We start from the raw sequence: 12356 nt of genomic DNA on the forward strand, positions 1-12356 counted from the left end.
CGCAGATAAGTTGAGAGGTCCTCTCTGGGTGAGAACCTGGATTGTCGTTGCCTCGAGACCAGTGAGATTATTAGGGGTGGGGATACGGTGATGGGTGAGGTTATGCCTCACGTAAATACTGGTACCACCACGAATACGGTTGGGCCTGTCGTCTCTGTAGAGAGTATAGTTGCTAATACGGGCCGACAATCCAGGTTTCAGCCAGGTTTCACAGATCAGGGCGACGTCAATGCTCTCGTCTACTAGATATTCCGAAAGCTCGGTGATGTCCCTGCAGATTCCTTCGGCGTTCCAGAAGAGGACTCTCAACTGTTTGGGGCACGCTTGTCGATTGATAGGGGCCATTATTCACAAAAAGAAAGAACGGCAGACATGATGATTTCAAGTTTGTCGGCAGGAGAGGAGGCTGTTTTGAGCTTCTGAAGAGTTGTTTTGATGAGGGAAAGAATGCCACGAAAAGAGGGATCTTTAAATAACTTGAAGATTTCCATGATATCGGACATGTGAGAGGAGGTGGGGAGGGGCGAAGTCGTTTGATGAGAAAGGGGGGGGGCGATTGGGGGCAGGTCAGGAAAGTTCTCTTGAGAGAGAGCAGGCGGGGCGGGGTTGGAGGGGGTTTCAGGTTGAGGAGCAGTGGAACCTGAAGAGTTAGCCGCGTTAGCAAAGGTGACGTTATTGCGTAGCCTGGCGGGTTTAGTGATGGGGGTGGGTCCAGATGGGCCTTTCTTAGTGGAAGGAAGGCGGTTTTGCTGTTGCGCGAGAATCCTAAGGTATACAGGGCAACCTCGATAGCTAGCAGTGTGATGCTCGTTGCAGTTGGCACAACGAGGTTTTTGGGTTGCGTCACCTTTGCGTGGGCAATCTTGGGAACTATGTGCCTCGCCACATACGACACATTTGGATGTGCAGTGGCAACCACCTGAGGTGTGCCCGAAGCGTTGGCAGCGATAGCATTGAACTGGGCCATCAGGGCTATTGTATCGCTCAATTCTGACAGCTGTGTCAAGTAGGAATTTAATGTCGAAAATATTATTGTCCTCGGTGGCGCCACCGTAGTATGTGGCGAGGAACATAGGAAGCTTTTTGCGGGTGCGGGTGGAGGTGAGTTGAGAGACGGTGGCTACCTCGAACCCTAGAGCAGTGAGTGCGTCCTTAATTGCCTGGGGGTCTTCAGTGACGTGCAGGCCGCGAATCACTGCTTTTCGGTATCGCCGTTCCAAAAGGGGCCGGGTATGGTATTGGCCCATGCGAGCAGCTGCCAGGTTCTTCAGGGTCGTGTAATCTTGGACTGTCTGAGTTTGGATACGAACCCCGTCGAAGAGGACTTTCATCTTGTATGAAATTTGATTTTCGGAGAGTGAGCGTCTGAGAGCAGCAATGTTTAGTTGCTTGCCTTTTTCCTCACGGATATAGATAGGAGGAATTCTGATTTTAGGAGTCCTAGCGGAAGCATTATTAGTTGCAGCCTGGTTGTTGGGGGCTTCATTAGTATTGGGGGTGGCGGTATTTTGCAGCCTTGTGACCACCAGTTTTGTACTCTGGCAGGTTACGCGAGGCAGCGAGCCAGCCAATGAGGCTGCAGCTAGTTCGCCCCCATTGGCTAGTACGACACAGGCGTTTTCTTTCAAATACACGCTGAAACCGGGTGCCCCCAGCCATTCGTTTGGATTCTCAGTAGCTACACGAGACAACCATGCCTCCTAAGACTAGCGGAAAGGCCGCCAAGAAAGCCGGCAAGGCCCAGAAGAACATCTCCAAGGGAGATAAGAAGAAGAAGCGCAAGAGGAAGGAGAGCTACGCCATCTACATCTACAAAGTACTTAAACAGGTACACCCTGATACTGGCATCTCCAGCAAGGCGATGAGCATCATGAACAGCTTCGTCAACGACATCTTCGAGCGTATCGCCGCGGAGGCTTCCCGTCTGGCCCACTACAACAAGCGCTCCACCATCACTAGTCGGGAGATCCAGACTGCCGTCCGTCTCTTGCTGCCCGGAGAGCTGGCCAAGCACGCCGTCAGCGAGGGCACCAAGGCAGTCACCAAATACACCAGCTCCAAGTAAGGAGCTACAGGGAATAACCACCCTTCTTAAGAAACGGCCCTTTTCAGGGCCACCACACCTTTAAAAAAAAGAGCAGTTGTGTTAGCCTCTTACCCTTAAGCAAACCAAAGGCAAGTTAAAAGGGGGACATCACATCAAAGTGGTTAGCATTGTTACTTTAAGGTCAAAAGAAATTAGAAAACCTCATAATAATAATAATAATAATAATAATAATAATAATAATAATAATAATAATAATAATAATAATAATCGTCGTCGTTAACACCATCATAGCCGGACGGATTATTCAGTCCTTTTGCCGCTTGAAACGACAATCGCACCGCCGTCAAGAACAACAACAACTACTACTACTACTACTACTACTACTACTACCACTACCACGGGGCCCTGGGTCTTTCTTTCTTTTCTTTCTTGAGGAGATTGGTTGGGATTGAATGTAGGCCCTGGGTCGAGTTGGGGTTAGGTTACGACGAAGTGAGGTTAAAACTACTCGGGTTAGGTTCCGCCGCGCCCCGCCGCGCGCGCTCAGTACCGCCCTCGTACGCTCCTCCATCGCGATCTCCGAGCAAAGTCTCGTCTCGACAACGCGCCCGCCCACCTCCAAAGAATAAATAACCGTTGCCTTCTGTACACATGCATCAATGAAGACTTCCTTTCTCGCCAACGGCCATACCATGTTGAATACACCGGTTCTCGTCCGATCACCGCAGTTAAGCAACATTGGGCGTGGTCAGTACTTGGATGGGTGACCGCTTGGGAACACCACGTGCCGTTGGCTCAATTCCCTTTTTACCTACTATTCTGATCTCTAAATAACCCTTTATCATCAACTTTAGCCTTACGGCTGCACAAATGTCGAAATTGATCGATTTTTGTTACATGTGAAACTAACCAGATGTTCTTAACTTTCCAACATGATTCAAGTTTATTGTAGATACTTAACTTCCTCCGAGGTGCCCGCCTAACCTGACCTGATGATGATGATGATGATGATGATGATGATGATGATGATGATGATGATGATGATGATGATGATGATGCGAGAGAGAGAGAGAGAGAGAGAGAGAGAGAGAGAGAGAGAGAGAGAGAGAGAGAGAGAGAGAGAGTGTGTGTGTGTGTGTGTGTGTGTGTGTGTGTGTGTGTGTGCTGTTATTTTTCTTTTAGGTTAGTGCAGCATAGTGTGCCCTGTCTGTAGGCGGCCCCTCACGGATTCTTAACTCTTCATTCTACTACGTCCTATTTCGCGTAAGATTACAGGTAAGAAGGGTAATCAGTGCCAGGGCGGAACGTGGGTTCGAATCTCCCTGCCCGCCAAGAAAATCGCGAGGAAGATGGTTTCCAAACAACGTCATCGACACTGTCGTGATAACAATGAAAGCCGTGTCCTAGCAACCGCACGCCGCATGTAGCAGCCCTTCAAAGAGGCGAAAAATGATTTCATTTTATGTTCTTTCAGGTAAGATAAGATACTATCGCTGACCCGTTGATATAACGACGACGTTCGGTAATAAGTTGCAAGTCTGTTGTGCGCTATTTTCTGCAGGTAACTGGGCGTCTCTCATAAGCTTGCTTACGAACGATGATGTACTAGTGCAGGAGAGTGACCCTTGTGCGCGTGTTCCGACAAATCGTAGCATTGACTCCCAGGACTTTGCATTTCTACCTAAGATGAGACGGTTTCCTAATAAGACTGAGAAAGTAACGTTTTCAACGACAAGTGTTAGTTGAAAGTGTCGTGACGTTTTAGGTTAGGTGACGTGAGGAAAGTGCTCGATTTCAGTAGCCTGCACGTCGGCTGACCGACCTTTCGGCAAGTGATGAATTCCATAGAACTAACCTCAACTCCCCATATCATTACCGTTACCGTCCTGGATTTAAATAGGCCATTCTGAGCTCAACTTGGCGAGTTCGATTCCGGTTCACTCCCTTGGTATTTGAATGGCCAAATACGTCGGCCTCATGCCTGTAGATTTACGGGCACGTAAAATAGAAGAACTCCTGCGGGACAAAATTTCGCCTCAGCGGCGTCTCCGGAAACGGTAAATAGTAGTTAGTGGGGCGTAAAGTAAATAACATTTTTCACTACCTACCACTACTACTTCCTGTTAGGCCGGTAGGGATTTTTCGTACTTCGGCAATAATACGTCCATTTGCCCAGCACCTGAACACTGCGTACCTGTACGTCCTACTTTTTCCTCCTTACCTTAGTACTACCGGTTAGAATTCAAAGAATAGGGAGGTTAGGTATCCTGCGTCTAACACGGTCGCCCTTTCACTGCTACCCGGGTCCTATATCCTCTTTTCTGCTGAAGACAAACACCTCAACTTCTCTTCTTAATGTTAATAACTACAATCATCATCTTCATTACCTGATTGCTTTCACGAGTTCGCAGGAATTGATAGGCCTAGAATGGAGACCCTGTACTAAGACATGATTGCAGCGAACCGAGAAAAGGGGCATAAACTGATCGTGGATCTGCTAACTTCAAGCTAAATTACGCACACTTTTATCATCACCAGTCTTGAAAACTGGGAAGGAGGCCTGCATCTTCTCATTACAGGGTAGATGCTAGATATTTCGGGTGCAATATACTGCAGGTTAGGCTTGGATCACCTAAACTAATTAAGAAAAAATAAAAATCTTGAGGTACCGTACCGGTACTGGTCTGGTCTAGTCATACGAAGAGTAACCCTAGCGCAGCTGGCCTAAAAATCATCAGGTCCCTTTACGCATATCCTCCCATGAATGTAAATGACTCGGTATCCCTCATTACGGTACTTCAATTGATATTTGAGGGAAGAGGACTCTTAAACCTCCTGTTTTCTTCACAGGGTATTCTTTTACAGCACAAACTTGAGTAATAGTAGTAGTAGTAGTAGTAGTAGTAGTAGAAGAAGAAGAAGAAGAAGGAAGGAAGGAAGGAAGGAAGGAAGGAAGGAAGGAAGGAAGGAAGGAAGGAAGGAAGGAAGGAAGGAAGGAAGGTTGTAGTCAGGAAGGGCATCCAGCCGTATAATCACACCGAATCCACATGGCGAGAGAAGTTGTGTTAACCGTGCATCTACCCTCTGTTAGATCCTTCCTTCCTTCCTTCCTTCCTTCCTTCCTTCCTTCCTGATTTCCATCTGCAAGTAAGAATTGAACGTCCAACGTGTTAACCCAACACGTATTCCTGCAATTCCCGGCGTCGTTCGGACCAGGAGAAAGAAAGAAAGAAAGAAAGAAAGAAAGAAAGAAAGAAAGAAAGAAAGAAAGAAAGAAAGAAAGAGAGAAAGAAAAAGTTCCTTACACGTCGAAAGGGACATAGCATTCTCGCGGTTTCGCACTTTACTGACCTTATTCTTTTTTGAGGTTAGGTATGCCGCTGTACTTGTAAGTCAAAGAAGTAATTGCGTAGCCTTTTTGTAATTACATTCGACGTAACCTCAAACTTTAATACTATTATTTGATGTCAGTTCACGCGATCGTCTTCGTTCTATGCTGCTAATAGTGTGATCGATTCTCGGCGCAGCCAGTAGGTTATTTTAAGGAGGCATACTCTCACTTAATGGCAGCTTTGAAACCAAAGGTCGGTTACGAAAGTTAGGTAAAAGTCGTCGTCGTCGACATAGTAGTAGCGGTAGTTGTTTTTTTTTTAATAGCCTTAGCCTACTGTTGTTGTTTGTTGTTTGAGTCACCAGTCCGTAGACTGGTTTGATGCAGCCCTCCACGCCACCCTATCCTGTGCCAACCTTTTCGTTTCTATGTAACTATTGCATCCTACATGTGCTTGTCATGTCCGTACCTTGGTCTACCCCTACAGTTCTTACCGCCTACACATCGTTCTAAAACCAACTGAATAAGTCCTGGGTGTCTTAAGATGGGTCCTATCATTGTATCTCTTGTTCTCATCCAATTTTTTCTGAAGTTGTTCTCTGTAGGCAGCTCCCTCGGAAGCTTCTGTCTACCTCAAGCTGTCCAACTTGAGGGAGGACGCGATCGGCTGTAATATTGGAACAATTAGTAATACCGCCTGGTGTAGATATACTATATATGGGCTTCTTTTCGATTGTGAATAGGCCTAGAGATATTCGGTCCTGGCTTTGTTGCCCGGGGTAGGCGGGACGTTTCTACCAGGCTGTGCTTCCCTCCTACAGGTCAGGGACAAAGTCTTTCGTGAGACTTAACCGGCTGTCTTCCGGTCTGGGCCTTTAGGTACGCCCTGAAATACACCTAGACGTTCTAGGATTCCTCTTTAACTAGGCTTCTCTTCTCTTCCCTTACAAGGGCCTTAAAACAGCAGGAAGTGAGAGAGGGTACCTGACCGTGAGGCAAGTGCCTATGGCCCTAAATACTGCGACTAAAATGAACTTAAAGAGCTAGCAAGAGACCTGGAATCTGACAAGTCGTGGAAACTAGTCCCTAATTTATATGTTTCCTTCTTTATGCCCTTTTATGCAATGCTATTAGAGGCAGATTACGGTGGGTCTCCTTGCTACTGCAGAAATCCACCTGAAGGCCGAACGTCCCTTGCTCTCATTCGAAAGTGGCTAGAGTCCACGAACAGTTCTCTGCCTTGGCAGCTAGAGGAAGGATGGGACTTCCTTCAGGTAAGCGGTGGTCGCTCCCGGGGGCGTCGCGACGACGGCGGCTGCCCCTAAATGTCGGCATGGAGAGGGAGCTGAGGAAATGCTGTCCATGGAACACACCTGCGCCAGGACGCCCTGAACAAGGCGGGCAGCACTTCTTTCATTTGAGGAGCAGCATTAATCCTTTGGCTATCCCTTCCTACCTTGAACTGAACCTTCCGCCGCCCCCACGGGACGCAGGGTGCACGAGAAAGGAGCTAGGAAGCACGTCCCCAACTTATCGCCGCGCAGCCCACCCGACAGCTAGCCACTGCTGTTTCCTGCGCGGTCCGAGTAGCCTGATACACTCCGCCATTCGGGAAAATTTAACACATTCGCACCGTGACCATGGCTGACACTGCAACAGCATCGGCAGCATCCGCACCCGCCTCGGCTCCGGCCCAGGCGTCGCCCAAGAAGAACAAGGCTTCCGCATCCAAGAAACCTCGCACCAAGCCTGCACATCCGAAAACCTCCGAGATGGTGGGCAGTGCCATCAAGAGCCTCAAGGAGCGAGGTGGATCTTCTCTCCAAGCTATCAAGAAGTACATCTCTGCCAACTACAAGGTGGACTCTGAGAAGCTGGCCCCATTCATCAAGAAGTACCTGAAATCTGCTGTGGCTTCCGGAGAGCTGGTCCAGACCAAGGGGAAGGGAGCTTCAGGTTCCTTCAAACTCGCCTCAGCTGCCAAGCCGGAGAAAGCCAGCGCAGCCCCTGTCAAGCGGTCCGCCGCCCCCAAGGAGAAGCGCATCCCCAAGGCGAAGAAGGCTGGGGGAGCCAAGGCTGCAGCCAAGAAAGCCATTTCCAAAAAGCCTGCTGAGAAGAAGAAGGCAGCTCCTGCTCCCAAACCAAAGCAGAAGGCTCCTTCCAAGGCTAAGAAGGCCGCCAAGGTGCCCACTAAGAAACCTAAGGCACCTAAGCCTAAAAAGGCCGCTAAGCCCAAGGCCTCGCCTAAAAAGGCACCTGCAAAAAGGAAGTGAGAACCCTCGAGGTTCTTACACTACCCGTGCACCTCTTGCTCTCACGAGAGCGGAGGTTGCAAAAACGGCCCTTATCAGGGCCATCACCTTCTTTCTAAAAGAGCCTATGAAGTCTTTGAATGTGAACCCTGGCCTCTCTCCTACCTCTGTCTCATAAAGAGGCAAGTGTGCACAAGTGCCCCACTACTCTCTTATTATTATTATTATTATTATTATTATTATTATTATTATTATTATTATTATTATTATTATTATTATTATTTAGTATTTTCTTTACTGTTATTGCACTTGGAGTTTTCCTTAATCCCCTTGGCACAACAACCACCATCAAGATTTATATACTTTGTTATTATTATTATTATTATTATTATTATCAACATCGCCTTTATTATTCAGTATTTTCTTTACTATGATTGCTCTAGGACTCTTCGCATCGTCCTGTGGAATAAAAAATAAAATAAAAAAACCCACCGCCATCCAGATGTATATACTTTGTCGTTGTTGTTATTATTATTATTATTATTATTATTATTATTAAGTTTTGTGTCTACTGCGCTTGCACTTGGAAGGTTCACATCATCCCCTGGAAACAACAACAACCACCACCACCACCATCATCATCATCAAGATTTATATTATTATTATTTATTTCCTTTTAAAGAATATTTTAATTCACTGCCCGTGCTAGCTCAGAGACTACGACTGCTCTTTCTGGGATATTTTGGTGGCCCTGAAAAGGGCCGTTTGGTGAAAGGTCCAGCGTTAAGCTAGCTCTGGACTTAGGCACGCTCCCCTCGGATGCGGCGGGCGAGCTGGATGTCCTTTGGCATGATGGTGACACGCTTGGCATGGATGGCACACAAGTTGGTGTCTTCGAAAAGACCCACCAGGTAGGCTTCGCTGGCCTCCTGCAAGGCCATGACGGCCGAGCTCTGGAAGCGCAGGTCGGTCTTGAAGTCCTGAGCTATTTCTCTCACGAGCCGCTGGAAAGGCAGCTTGCGGATGAGCAGCTCGGTGCTCTTCTGGTAGCGCCTGATCTCACGGAGGGCCACGGTACCGGGCCTGTACCGATGAGGCTTCTTCACTCCACCCGTGGCAGGCGCGCTCTTACGGGCAGCCTTGGTTGCCAGCTGCTTGCGGGGGGCCTTGCCTCCGGTGGATTTACGTGCAGTCTGCTTCGTCCGGGCCATGACGTACGGTACTCACTGTCGACACGCTGCAGGGAGAATAACAGGAGCTCGCTCCCGCTCGCCTTGTTTTATTCCTTCGCTTCCCCCTCCCTGTGCTGCTGCAGCGCTGCCATTCGCTAGCCAGTTGCCGACGTCACCGGGGCCAGGCTCGTTCAACAAAAGCACAGGCAAAAGCGGGGCCTGGCACATTCGAGCTCTGAACTCGCTGTTGTACTGATCTACCATGACCGGACGAGGCAAGGGAGGAAAGGGACTCGGCAAAGGAGGCGCCAAGCGTCACAGGAAGGTGCTCCGAGACAACATCCAGGGCATCACCAAGCCTGCCATCAGACGTCTCGCCCGCAGAGGTGGGGTCAAGCGTATCTCGGGCCTAATCTACGAGGAGACTCGTGGCGTGCTCAAGGTTTTCCTGGAGAACGTCATCCGGGATGCCGTAACATACACCGAGCACGCCAAGAGGAAGACCGTGACCGCCATGGACGTAGTGTACGCCCTCAAGAGACAGGGACGTACCCTTTACGGTTTCGGCGGTTAGATCTCTTCCGAGCGTGCTCCCGGCAGGGGGCATGCAGTGTTTAAAAAAAACGGCCCTTTTCAGGGCCACCACTTACCTCTCAAAAGAGCTTTGTGTCCCGTGTCCAGTACTCCTCTAGCATTGCTTGTGCAGCACTTCTTCCTAGGAGGTACTGTACTGTACTGTACTGTACAGTACACTTCTCCTCGAGCCCTGCAGAGAAGAAAATATGCCCTCAACGTTAGTAATGAAGTCTAGTCTGAAGTTTATTTTTAATGGACACTAGATATCTGTATCTGATCCTCTTTCTTTCTTTCTTTCTTTCTTTCTTTCTTTCTTTCTTTCTTTCTTTCATTCAGAAACTAATCACTTGGCTTCTTTCTAAATAAATAAATAAATAAATAAATAAATAAATAAATGCTAAAACGTGCCTATTCCTCTGGTTCATTCTACTCTGATAACCTACTCCAGTTTTGAAGGTTATACCGTAAACTGGTATGATATTAAAAGTACTTCTTATGCAACCTTCCTTCCTTCCTTCCTTCCTTCCTTCCTTCCTTCCTTCCTTCCTTCCTTCCTTCCTTCCTTCCTTCAATTAATGAACTGTGTAATATATCATTAAGTTGGCTAGGCTATTTTCTGTCCTAAACACTAAATTCCAGCATCTGTTGCTACTGAAGGGACACTAAACACAATTCTTCTCTTTGCTGTTGTTGTTCTTGGTTTCACTATTATTATTATTATTATTATTATTATTATTATTATTATTATTATTAGAGACCTGTATGTACTGTACTGTACTGTACTGCTCTTTCTCTTTTGACACCTCCTTTACTACTGAGCAATAAAGCCTGACAAGCAACTCTTTCCTTAACCAGCTGGTGGCCCTGAAAAGGGCCGTTTTTTAAATTTTTGCCTGGGAAACCAAGGCTAAGGCAATTAAGCCTTCTTCTCGGTCTTCTTGGGCAGGAGCACTGCCTGAATATTGGGCAGCACACCTCCCTGGGCAATGGTCACACCAGACAGGAGTTTGTTTAACTCCTCATCATTACGTATGGCCAACTGCAAGTGACGGGGGATGATCCTCGTCTTCTTGTTGTCACGGGCTGCATTGCCTGCCAACTCAAGAACTTCAGCAGCCAGGTACTCCATGACCGCAGCCAGGTACACGGGAGCACCAGCACCCACTCGCTCTGCATAGTTTCCCTTGCGGAGGAGACGGTGGATACGCCCGACAGGAAACTGCAGGCCTGCACGGCTGGAACGGCTTTTGGACTTGCCCTTAACTTTTCCTCCCTTGCCTCGTCCTGACATGATGCTCTGCTAGTCTGCTTCGCACCAAATGGTATTTTGCAGCCTTGTGACCACCAGTTTTGTACTCTGGCAGGTTACGCGAGGCAGCGAGCCAGCCAATGAGGCTGCAGCTAGTTCGCCCCCATTGGCTAGTACGACACAGGCGTTTTCTTTCAAATACACGCTGAAACCGGGTGCCCCCAGCATCAATACTAGGGATGCTCTGAAATTCCACGCGGAAAATGAGCAGGATTACCAACTGTTGAAACAGTATTTCGAGGAGAACAACAAGAGCTTTTACACGCACCAGCTCGCGAGTAAAAGGCTCCTCAAAGTGATCATTCGGAATATTGTTTCAACAGTAGACGTGGACTGGGTTCGAGAGGAACTCATAGCACTCGGATATCAACCACAGGACGTGTATCAGTACACGCGACGTGATGCTACGTCCAAGAAAGTGATACCCTTGAGTGTTATGAGTGTAACACTCCCGAAGGATAAATTCTCCGAGACCATTTACTCACTCAAATATTTGTGTGGGTGTGCGGTCAAAATTGAGGCTTTTAGGGGCCGTGAAGGCCCCTCTCAATGCTATCGATGCCAGCGGTGGGGGCACACCGCTAATTACTGTAAAATGCCTAGGAGGTGTGTAAAGTGTGGTGAAAACCATGCAGCTGCTGCCTGCCCCCTAAACCCGGAGGCACCAGCTAAGTGCGCCAACTGCCAGGGCGAACACCCCGCCTCCTGGAGGGGATGCCAGCTGTTCCGGAACATTATGGAACAGAAAATGGTTAGGGAGGTCTTGAAAACCGAGAAGCGAAAGGTCCTCCCCCCCTCCCGCGAAGTTGATCCCAACTTCTCGTACGCAGCTGCTGCTGGAGGTGCCCAGGCGGCCCCCGCCCCTGCATCGAACCCTGCCCCCTCAGAGGAAGCGTCACCCATCTCCGACTTTTCGGGCATGAGTGACATTTTGAACCTTGTGAGGCAAATTAATTTTTCTAAACTGCTACCTATCATTAAAGACACGATGACCAAACTAAGGTCATGTGAAACAATGATAGACAAGATTGGAGTCCTGTTAAGTGCTGTTTTTCAGTACTTTTCAGAGCCCTAAAGAGGCTGTCATTGTTTGACTATGGACCTTAGGGTTTGTGCCTGGAATTGCAAGGGTGTTTCTGCTCAGAGATACGAACTCGAGTCGTTTATCTCTGAGCACAACATTGATATCCTCCTTCTAGGGGAAACATGGCTGAAACCCCATATGCCTTTCAAAATTAAGAACTTTGCGGTATACCGCAAAGATAGAGCTGACAGAGAGGGCGGGGGAGTGGCTGTGCTGATTAAGTCTAAGCTTACTCATCACGTCATCGACCCTCTCCCTCTTGGAGCTATTGAGTCTCTCGGTATCGAGATTAGACATGATAACTATCATTATCGAATTTTTGCAGCCTATCTCCCCCCCAAAGCTCCGCTTCACACGGCTGAGCTAGATATTTTACTTAATAATCAAAGCCATACGCCCTCTATCATTGGAGGCGACTTGAATTCCAAGCACACCGACTGGAACTCCAGGACTATTAATCCTAGGGGGAGAATACTCCAGCAACATTCACTTGATACTGACATCAGTGTATATGCCCCCACGGAGCCCACCTTCTATCCGGATAATGGTGGCCTACCTGATGTCTTAGATGTCGCAGTCACTAAG

At 48.1% G+C, this 12356-nt stretch overlaps 1 non-coding gene across 1 annotated transcript; it reads left to right on the forward strand.

Moving 5' to 3' along the window:
• The first annotated feature begins 2724 nt into the window (after positions 1-2724).
• Positions 2725-2843, forward strand: LOC137501345 (5S ribosomal RNA). Its single transcript, XR_011018495.1, has one exon. It is a non-coding gene; the product is annotated as a 5S ribosomal RNA (ribosomal RNA).
• Positions 2844-12356: the final 9513 nt, after the last annotated feature.

This window comes from Anabrus simplex, chromosome 6 (genome assembly GCF_040414725.1).
Source record: "Anabrus simplex isolate iqAnaSimp1 chromosome 6, ASM4041472v1, whole genome shotgun sequence".
In the NCBI taxonomy this organism is placed as follows: domain Eukaryota; kingdom Metazoa; phylum Arthropoda; class Insecta; order Orthoptera; family Tettigoniidae; genus Anabrus; species Anabrus simplex.